Source organism: Rutidosis leptorrhynchoides, chromosome 7, assembly GCF_046630445.1.
Source record: "Rutidosis leptorrhynchoides isolate AG116_Rl617_1_P2 chromosome 7, CSIRO_AGI_Rlap_v1, whole genome shotgun sequence".
NCBI lineage: Eukaryota > Viridiplantae > Streptophyta > Magnoliopsida > Asterales > Asteraceae > Rutidosis > Rutidosis leptorrhynchoides.
Window position 1 is genome coordinate 48,039,337 of NC_092339.1, and position 12,632 is coordinate 48,051,968.

Below are 12,632 nucleotides of genomic sequence, written 5' to 3' on the forward strand. Positions count from 1 at the left end.
TTTCATCAATCATGTCTCCGGGTAGGTCTCTTAAAATATTGGGTTGTCTATCCATTTTGTGTTTTTATACTGTAAAATAGACAAGAGTTAGATTCATAAAAAAAATACTTATTAATACAAGAAATTTTTACATATATCATAAAGCATAAGCACACTATATTACATATATTACACCACACGAATACAACTATCTTATTCCGACTCGCTTGTTTCTTCTTCTTCGGTTTTGGTTCGTTTTGCCAAGTTTCTAGGGATATATGATGTTCCCCTAATACGAGCTGTCGTTTTCCACAACGGTTTAGAAAAACCTGGTGGTTTAGAGGTTCCCGGGTCATTGTTACAACTTAAGGACTTCGGGGGTTGACGATACATATAAAGTTCATCGGGGTTGGAATTAGATTTCTCTATTTTTATGCCCTTTCCCTTATTATTTTCTTTTGCCTTTTTAAATTCAGTTGGGGTAATTTCTATAACATCATCGGAATTCTCGTCGGAATCCGATTCATCGGAGAATTGGTAATCCTCCCAATATTTTGCTTCCTTGGCGGAAACACCATTGACCATAATTAACCTTGGTCGGTTGGTTGAGGATTTTCTTTTACTTAACCGTTTTATTATTTTCCCCACCGGTTCTATTTCTTCATCCGGTTCCGATTCTTCTTCCGGTTCCGATTCTTCTTCCGGTTCCGACTCTTCTTCCGGTTCCTCTTCGGGAACTTGTGAATCAGCCCACGAATCATTCCAATTTACATTTGACTCTTCATTATTATTAGGTGAGTCAATGGGACTTGTTCTAGAGGTAGACATCTATCACATAATATCAAACGCGTTAAGAGATTAATATATCACATAATATTCACATGTTAAAAATATATAGTTTCCAACAAAATTTGTTAAGCAATCATTTTTCAAGTAAACACGGTCGAAGTCCAGACTCACTAATGCATCCTACCAAACTCGATAAGACACACTAATGCAAAATTCTGGTTCTCTAAGACCAACGCTCGGATACCAACTGAAATGTCCCGTTCTTATTGATTAAAAACGTTCCATATTAATTGATTTCGTTGCGAGGTTTTGACCTCTATATGAGACGTTTTTCAAAGACTGCATTCATTTTTAAAATAAACCATAACCTTTATTTCATAGATAAAGGTTTTAAAAAGCTTTACGTAGATTATCAAATAATGATAATCTAAAATATCCTGTTTACACACGACCATTACATAATGGTTTACAATACAAATATGTTACAACAAAATAAGTTTCTTGAATGCAGTTTTTACACAATATCATACAAGCATGGACTCCAAATCTCGTCCTTATTTAAGTATGCGATAGCGGAAGCTCTTAATAATCACCTGAGAATAAACATGCTTAAAACGTCAACAAAAATGTTGGTGAGTTATAGGTTTAACCTATATATATCAAATCATAATAATAGACCACAAGATTTCATATTTCAATACACATCCCATACATAGAGATAAAAATCATTCATATGGTGAACACCTGGTAACCGACATTAACAAGATGCATATATAAGAATATCCCCATCATTCCGGGACACCCTTCGGATATGATATAAATTTCGAAGTACTAAAGCATCCGGTACTTTGGATGGGGTTTGTTAGGCCCAATAGATCTATCTTTAGGATTCGCGTCAATTAGGGTGTCTGTTCCCTAATTCTTAGATTACCAGACTTAATAAAAATGGGCATATTCGATTTCGATAATTCAACCATAGAATGTAGTTTCACGTACTTGTGTCTATTTTGTAAATCATTTATAAAACCTGCATGTATTCTCATCCCAAAAATATTAGATTTTAAAAGTGGGACTATAACTCACTTTCACATATTTTTACTTCGTCGGGAAGTAAGACTTGGCCACTGGTTGATTCACGAACCTATAACAATATATACATATATATCAAAGTATGTTCAAAATATATTTACAACACTTTTAATATATTTTGATGTTTTAAGTTTATTAAGTCAGTTGTCCTCGTTAGTAACCTACAACTAGTTGTCCACAGTTAGATGTACAGAAATAAATCGATAAATATTATCTTGAATCAATCCACGACCCAGTGTATACGTATCTCAGTATTGATCACAACTCAAACTATATATATTTTGGAATCATCCTCAACCCTGTATAGCTACCTCCAACATTCACATATAGAGTGTCTATGGTTGTTCCGAAATATATATAGATGTGTCGATATGATAGGTCGAAACATTGTATACGTGTCTATGGTATCTCAAGATTACATAATATACAATACAAGTTGATTAAGTTATGGTTGGAATAGATTTGTTACCAATTTTCACGTAGCTAAAATGAGAAAAAATTATCCAATCTTGTTTTACCCATAACTTCTTCATTTTGAATCCGTTTTGAGTTAATCAAATTGCTATGGTTTCATATTGAACTCTATTTTATGAATCTATACAGAAAAAGTATAGGTTTATAGTCGGAAAAATAAGTTACAAGTCATTTTTGTAAAGGTAGTCATTTCAGTCGAAAGAACGACGTCTAGATGACCATTTTAGAAAACATACTTCCACTTTGAGTTTAACCATAATTTTTGGATATAGTTTCATGTTCATAATAAAAATCATTTTCTCAGAATAGCAACTTTTAAATCAAAGTTTATCATAGTTTTTAATTAACTAACCCAAAACAGCCCGCGGTGTTACTACGACGGCGTAAATCCGGTTTTACGGTATTTTTCGTGTTTCCAGGTTTTAAATCATTAAGTTAGCATATCATATAGATATAGAACATGTGTTTAGTTTATTTTAAAAGTCAAGTTAGAAGGATTAACTTTTGTTTGCGAACAAGTTTAGAATTAACTAAACTATGTTCTAGTGATTACAAGTTTAAACCTTCGAATAAGATAGCTTTATATGTATGAATCGAATGATGTTATGAACATCATTACTACCTTAAGTTCCTTGGATAAACCTACTGAAAAAGAGAAAAATGGATCTAGCTTCAACGGATCCTTGGATGGCTCGAAGTTCTTGAAGCAGAATCATGACACGAAAACAAGTTCAAGTAAGATCATCACTTGAAATAAGATTGTTATAGTTATAGAAATTGAACCAAAGTTTGAATATGATTATTACCTTGTATTAGAATGATAACCTATTGTAAGAAACAAAGATTTCTTGAGGTTGGATGATCACCTTACAAGATTGGAAGTGAGCTAGCAAACTTGAAAGTATTCTTGATTTTATGTAACTAGAAATTGTAGAATATATGAAGAACACTTAGAACTTGAAGATAGAACTTGAGAGAGATCAATTAGATGAAGAAAATTGAAGAATGAAAGTGTTTGTAGGTGTTTTTGGTCGTTGGTGTATGGATTAGATATAAAGGATATGTAATTTTGTTTTCATGTAAATAAGTCATGAATGATTACTCATATTTTTGTAATTTTATGAGATATTTCATGCTAGTTGCCAAATGATGGTTCCCACATGTGTTAGGTGACTCACATGGGCTGCTAAGAGCTGATCATTGGAGTGTATATACCAATAGTACATACATCTAAAAGCTGTGTATTGTACGAGTACGAATACGGGTGCATACGAGTAGAATTGTTGATGAAACTGAACGAGGATGTAATTGTAAGCATTTTTGTTAAGTAGAAGTATTTTGATAAGTGTATTGAAGTCTTTCAAAAGTGTATAAATACATATTAAAACACTACATGTATATACATTTTAACTGAGTCGTTAAGTCATCGTTAGTCATTACATGTAAGTGTTGTTTTGAAACCTTTAGGTTAACGATCTTGTTAAATGTTGTTAACCCAATGTTTATAATATCAAATGAAATTTTAAATTATTATATTATCATGATATTATCATGTATGAATATCTCTTAATATGATATATATACATTAAATGTCTTTACAACGATAATCGTTACATATATGTGTCGTTTAAAAATCAATAAGTTAGTAGTCTTGTTTTTACATATGTAGTTCATTGTTAATATACTTAATGATATGTTTACTTATCATAGTATCATGTTAACTATATATATATCCATATATATGTCATCATATAGTTTTTACAAGATTTAACGTTCGTGAATCACCGGTCAACTTGGGTGGTCAATTGTCTATATGAAACATATTTCAATTAATCAAGTCTTAACAAGTTTGATTGCTTAACATGTTGGAAACATTTAATCATGTAAATATCAATCTCAATTAATATATATAAACATGGAAAATTTCGGGTCACTACAATATATTGGGCTGTGAACCAGCGCCCAAATTCGTTATGTTGTGCCGAGCAAATGAGAACAATAAAAATTCGGTTGATAATGGTGAGATACTCAGATTATGATGATAGTGGACGTAACAATGTTGAGGTTAAACAACGAGAACAATGATTACGGGACGATTGGATTATGAAGACGATGATGATGGATACGGTAATCGTGATGATTATTATGATGATAAACGATGCTCGATGATGTTGAAATGAGAGGACGATAATATATGATGATGGTTTAAGATGATGATGCGGGTGTAATGATGAAGCCGAGATGATTATGATCGATGTTGATGTTAAGATTAGATAAAAAATAATGATGATGATACAATAGTAAATAACAATGATGATGAAAAGAAGTAGGATATAGATAAACTGATTCATACTTAGTAAATAAATAACCAGGCGAGTTTAATCAAAAATGAACAAATGGCTCAGTGGATTGGAAGGGTGTTTGTTAAGCAAGAGGTTACGAGTTCGAACCAAGGCGGGTGCAGTTTATTCTTTTTTATCAATAAATAGCAGTACAAGTGGGCCACATGTGTTGGGCTTGTTCTTTGTTGGGCCGTGAGCTGTTATTTTGATTAGGACAAATTCTGTTGTAATTATTGGGCCGAGAAATTGGGATGGAAGAAGGGAACTGTCAGGTTAAAAAGACTAAACATGCGATGTATAACAGAAAGAAACAAATGGTGATATGTTTAAGGGTGTTTGTGCTTTAGCGTGAGGTCGCGGGTTCGAGTCTCGTCTAGGACATTACTTTTTAGAAAAAGCTTGGAGAGGGTATACACCTTTATTTTATTTATATCATTATTAATATTAGTTATTATGATATTTATTATTATGTTTATTATTGTGATTATTATTGTTATTAGTATTATATTTATTATTATAAGTATCATAATTGTATTTATTATTATTATCATAAATATAAGTATCATATCTATTATTATTATTATGAGTATTACTTATGATATTATTATTAATTTAAAAAAAAAAACTTTAATATTATTATCATTATGGTGAGAAGGGTTATTATTATTATCGTTATGAAAATAATACAAATTATTATTAATTTTTTTTTTTTTGTAAATATTAGTATTAGTATCTTTTTATAAATAATAGAATTGTTAATATTAATATAGGTAGTATCTTTTTTGTAATATTATAAGTATTATAAGTATTAATAGAATTGTTAATATTATAAGTATCATAATTGTATATATTATTATTATCATAAATATTAGTATCTTTTTTGTAAATATTAGTATTATTATCATGAGTAATATTATTATGTAATTACAAAAATCATTATCATAACAATATTAACAGTAAAAATCAATATTATTATTAATATTATCATTTTTTTTAAATCATTAATATCAAAACTATCATTTTTAAGCAGATAAATATTTTGTACATAAAATATGCTTATTATATAAACTATACTTATATTAAAATTTCACATAACTATATATATCAAACCTACTAAGACTATTTATATAAATACTTACAAATAACAAACTATCGATTTTTAAACATTAAAACAAATATGTATATAAATATATTAATATAACTATATAAATATTAACCATTTTGAATACATACACAAATTAAATGTACATAAGATATAAATTAAGGATATAATAAATAAATTAGTTCAGTTACAATTATATGATTTAATATATATATATACAAATGATATAGGTTCGTGAATCCGAGGCCAACCCTGCATTGTTCAGTTTCGTCATATGTAGTTTTACTACAAAATACAGTATTGTGAGTTCATTTGATTCCCTTTTACTCTTTACATTTTTGGGACTGAGAATACATGCGCTACTTTTACAATTGCTTTATTAAATGCTTTTGAAATACATTTTGAACTGCGAATACATAAAATGCTTTTATAAATGTTTGACGAGATAGACACAAGCAAAACATTCCTCGAATGAATTATGTGGACGTGATAATTGCCACCACTGAATTATGTGGACGTGATAATTGCCACAATTGATATGAATATTTTTCCTCTGATTATTATTTCTTGGTAACCTAAGAATTAGGGAATATCACTAATTTTGAGAATTAGTGCACGCCTAATTGATGCGAATCCTAAAGGTAGCTACCGGGTTTAACACCCCCACCCAGAATGTTCACTAGATGGAAGGGCTTGGGCGTGGTGTTTAGTACTTCGAAGTTTATATGATTATTATACAGACAAGATGTTCTGTTTTGGGGATATTATTATGCGCATTATATGTTAAGGTCGGTTACCAAGCCAAGCTATGAAAGCAATGAAAAGTGAATGTTATGTATCGAGAGAATGATTTTATACACAGGTTATGTGTATGTTATTTTTGTGCACGAGATATGTGTACGGTTACTAAGATTTATGAAAAATGGATTTGGTACACGAGAAAGGTGTACTGTATTTAAAAGATATCGCATGTACATTACAGGTGGGTATAGGATTCGGGCCCATTTGTACCATGCAGGATTTAAATCTTGTGGTCTATCAAAATGATGAATTTTATTGTTTTATGATAAACCTATGAACTCACCAACCTTTTGGTTGACACTTGAAAGCATGTTTATTCTCAGGTGCGAAAGAAATCTTTCGCTGTGCATTTGCTCATATTAGAGATATTACTTGGAGTCATTCATGACCTATTTCAAAAGACGTTGCATTCGAGTCGTCGAGTTTATCAAGATTATTATTAAGTTAATTATAGTTGAATATATTATGAAATGGTATGCATGCCGTCAACTTTCGATGTGAAGAAAGTTTGTCTTTCAAAAACGGATGCAATGTTTGTAAAATGTATCATATAGAGGTCAAGTACCTCACAATGTAACCAATTGTAATGTATTCGTCCAGATGGATTAGGACGGGTCATTAGAATCATATGCGCTTTTCATCATATGCGCCTTTTATCATATGCACGTTTAATCATATGCGCTGCGCTTTTCATCATATGCGCTTTTCATCATATGCGCTTTTCGGTGCTACATAGATATTTCTCATTTTCGGTTATCATTGACTGATAATCATATCCATTATGATATATATCAGAGAAACTTAACAAATTTCTCTTTGATTTGGGAGATAACAGGGCATTGTTTATCAGAAAATTCGTACCATTTGGTAATATGAGTTTTTGCCTTTTTCGTTCCTTATATCAAGTTTGCAAGACCTGATATAGTATTTATAATTCCTTCATTTGATTTAAATCAATGAAATATTTCTTAGATTTGATCATAGTGTGTATGTTACCACTATCTGCAATACATAGGTCTTTACCATTTAATTTATGTTGTATTTCAGCAGGATTCATACTAAAACTTCAAATAAGATAAGCAAATAATGAGTTATATTTCAGCAAGATAATCAAATTATATTACATGCAAACAAGTTACAATCTGAAGTACATAAAAGATAACACTTAATAAAACATATGAGTTATGGTCTAAAACCATTTATTTATGAGTGATACATAACAAGCTAGGCATCTTAGAAAATTCAAACCATTCAAGTCTCAAGGTAGCTGATAGTGCTCCAAATGAACATATATTTAGTAGCAATATCCTCCCAATATGTAAATTATTTAGTTGTAATTGTCCTATTTTAAGTTGTAATCGTTTATATTAAATAAGTGCGAAGACAAAAGGCGAAAATGACGATTTGAAGACGCAAATGACCAAAAAGCTCAAATGTACAAGATACAATCCAAGTGGTTCAATTTATTGATGAGAAACGTCTAAAAATGACAAAAGTACAAGTTGCGAAACGCAAAGTACAAGATATTAAATTATACGAAAGGACGTTCAAAAATCCAGAACCGGGACCCGAGCCAAGAAGAAACGCCCGACGCAACGGACCAAAAATATCTAGTCTACTATGCACAAGAATAAAATATAATATATAAATAATTATATTAATTATTTATATATTTATATTTATTTTAAATTATGTCGACGAACAAGAAAACAAAAATGATTGAGCTGGATTCTGGTGGCCATGCGACTCGCATGGCCAGAAGGCTATTTCCCATGCGAGTCGCATGAGGATCAGAATCAGGCCTGGTCTATAAATTTGCCATTTTTCGTCCGAAAAAAAACACACACACATAATAATAATAATACTCCATAATATAAATAAATATATATATGTATATATAGTATAGATTAGTGTTATATTAGATTAGTTCGGGTTATGTAAAGGTTATTTTACGGGTTTTTGAAGTCGAAACTCTGTCCGTGTAACACTACGCGATAAATAATCAATGTAAGCTATGTTCTCCTTTTTAAATTAATGTTTCGTACTTAAGTTATTATTATGCTTATTTAAAACGAAGTAATCATGATGTTGGGCTAATTACTAAAATTGGGTAATTGGGCTTTGTACCATAATTGGGGTTTGGACAAAAGAACGACACTTGTGGAAATTAGACTATGAGCTATTAATGGGCTTTATATTTGTTTAACTAAATGATAGTTTGTTAATGTTAATATAAAGATTTACAATTGGGCGTCCCTATAAATTACCATATACACTCGATCGGACACGATGGGCGGGGTATTTATATGTACGAATAATCGTTCATTTAACCGGACACGGGAATGGATTAATAGCCACTAGAATAATTAAAACAGGGGTGAAATTACATTCAAGGGTAATTGGTGTAATTGTTAACAAAGTAGTAAAACCTTGGTTTACACGCAGTCGATAACCTGGTGTATTCATTAAACAAAGTATTAAAACCTTGTTACAATTCGAATCCCCAATTAGTTGGAATATTTAACTTCGGGTATAATAATAATTTGACGAGGACACTCGCACTTTATATTTATGACTGATGGACTGTTATGGACAAAAACCAGACGGACAGATTAAATAATCCAGGACAAAGGACAATTAACCCATGGGCATAAAACTAAAATTAATACGCCGAACATCATGATTATGGAAGTTTAAATAAGCATAATCCCTTTTATTTCATATTTAATTGCACTTTTAATTTTCGCACTTTAATTTCTGTCATTTTAATTATCGTCATTTACTTTACTCTTTAAATTAAGTTTTTAGTTATTTTTAATATTTTGCATTAGCTTTTAATTGTGACTTTAAAATATAAAATCGACAAACCGGTCATTAAACGGTAAAACCCCCCTTTTTATATTTATATTTATATATTGTTATATAAAAATAAAGTGTTTCATAAGCCCGTCTCTCTGTGGAACGAACCGGACTTACTAAAAATTATACTACTTCGCGACTAGGTACACTGCCTATTGTGTTGTAGCAAGGTTTTGGTATATCCATTTTGTAAATATTTAATTAAAACTTGTTAAATTTTGTAGCATTCCGTATTAAAAATATACACTATTTCGTAACCCCGTGCTACCACATCAAGTTTTTGGCGCCGCTGCCGGGGAGTCGGCGAAATTTTTATATTTTGTTTTTAGAAAAACAATATAAAATCTTTAAAAAAAAAAAAAAATTAATTAAAAATTTTTTAAAACCGAAAAAAATTATATATATATATATAAATCTATTTTTATGTTTTTATTATAAAGTATTTTTATTTTATTTTAGTTTGTAAAATTAAGTTTTTATTTAAATTATATATATATTTTATATTTTATATATTAAAACAGAAAAATTAAAAATTAGAAAAACAGAAAATAAAAATAAATATAAATTAAATACAAATTGAACCTTTGTTTGAACCCCCATTTGAACCGGCTCTGCAGGTCATGCGACTCGCATGACCGTAGCCTGAACCCCATGCGAGTCGCATGATGGGTGCTGACAGGCCAGGTTTTACCCTAGTTACGCATTAATTACGGTGTAATATTATATTATTATTATTAAAACCCTATTTAGGTTATTTGTTTAATATTATTTAGTTTTATTAATTTATAATATTTACTTATAATTAGTTTATTAAATATATAAAATTAATACTTTTATAATTTAAAATATAAAAATAATATTTTTATAAAAATATATAATTTTATAACTTTTTATTTCTTTTTCTATTTTGTATCTTTTTAATCGTTTAGCGTAATATTTGTATTTTTATCGTTCGTAGTTAGTTTTTAGTCTAGTTTTTTTTGCCATAATTATTTTATATTTCTAGATTCTTAGGCTTTGCCGTAAAATCTCTTAAGTGCTTTTTCTTTAGATTAAGACTTAGGCGCTTTAGAATTTTGCGACGCCGTTTATAGATTTTAGTGCCTAATAAATTGCCGTTTTTCCTTTAGAATTGCATTTACCTTTAGACTTTTAGGCGCAACTTTTTAGATTTAGTTTTTAGACTTTTAAGTTTCGACGTTTTTCTTTCTTATTTTTATTTTTCGACGTTTTTCGACGCGCAATCTATTTCTTTCTTATTTCTCGACGCTCTAGTTTTTAGGACCTAGAATTTTCTCTATTTCTTATCTAATTCTCAAAACGGAAAGAAAAATTATTTAAGCGGTTAAGTTAATGGACGTTGACATTTTTCTGGTTCGTAGTAATAGTTGGATTTGTTAGTGGCTAGTTGTGGGCTTCCGATTTAAAGGGTCCTGGCTACCTGCTGCATCTTTTGGCTATTCAAAACGTGGGCAAAAATCAGAAAAGTCTATTAATTGGACAACTTATATAAGTTTTTCTATTTTTATAACTAATAGGATCATTTGTGAATGTAGCTAAAATTTGGCCGTCGCAATAAAATGGAAAATTTTGAAAACAAGGCCTTGGAAACTCTTTTTGAACTCCAAAATCAATTAAATCAATACTCTCAACCGAGTGTTGATGACAATTCGTTCAGTCAATCTTGGATCGCGAACGATGAAACAATAACTGGTTGTGAAATCTGTGGAGATTATCACTCAACATGGGAATGTTATTATTACGTTCCTATGGAAAATTACGTACCCACAGAACCTGAATGGAACGATTATGAAGAACGCAATTCAAACTGGGATTATTCCCAAGAATATATCCAAACTCAACAACCAGAAGACGAGGAAAATTACGTGTCCGAAAATTCTTTAGACAATATGAAAATCAAACTCGAAGAACTTGATGCTCAAAAGGAACAAATGAGAGAGTTTGTAAACCGGCAAGCTGAAACTCTATCAGATTACACACCTGTTGATCTGAGGAGTCGTGTGCAAGAAAATCTCAAATCATCGAATTTTGATGAATTCGGGAGCTCCGAAATCACCAACTATCCCGATGATACTTTTTATTCAGTCTTACCAAATTCACAACATATCGACACATTAGCCTCTACCGACGAAATAATCAATCCATCAATGGAGGATGAAGAAGAAGAAAGGGTGACAAATTGGTACTCTTGGGAAAACGATAACGTTGAAAATTTTACCCCCGAGGCCAAACCGAACTTTACCATCCCACAACTTTCCAACCCAATATTCTCAATAGACGAGTCATCTACTGAAGATGAACTACGAGCTGTAATAGATAATGACACCTCGGATTTCACCCAATTGGGTAATAGAGGTGAAAACTTTAATCCCGAGAATAAACGGAAGGACACTTTTGGAATTGACCACCCTATAGATATAAGTATGTCGGTGTATATCGATCCATTTGACCAAGAACCAGAAAAGAGACATATCCATTTACTAAAAGCTACACTTAAAAAAGAATTAAGTAGTGACGATCGGGTGAGTCTAAACTTTAAACCCATTGATATATTATACACCACCCGAGATGCAAATAACTGGCTCACTATTTTAATTCGTGGAACTTATTCCACCGATTTCACATGTCGTCAGCTAAGTGTGGGGAAGTCTAACCCCACTTAACGTTAAATTAGGGGTTCGGGTTAGTGCATAACTCGTTAATAAACATGCATAATAAATTAGGGTAAAAGATGCATTTTCAAAGATTAGCAAACAGTTCAGAAAAGCAACCATTTTTGAAGAAAAACATGTGTGATAATACAAGAAGGAATGAACGATGAGGCGCGCCATCTATCATTCGTCGAGCTTTGTAAGTACAAACTAGGTATTCTTAATCACTTTTCTACACTAATCACCCTCATGAATTTATAATTAGAGTCTGATTTCATGCAAATGAGGGCATTGCATGATCTCAAGTGTGGGGAAGGGTTATAAATTCTCTCTGGTTTACACTTGGTTTATTTGCCAAATTTTGTGAAAATTTGAAAAAAATTTCAACTAAATGAATTTAAAATCATGTTTATACATATTTATGAACGATGAAAACTAGGTGTTAATACCGAAATTATCGTTACCTTAAAAAGGACATAAATTGAGAAACAACCCAAAACGCTTGAATTCATTTAAGAATGGAAT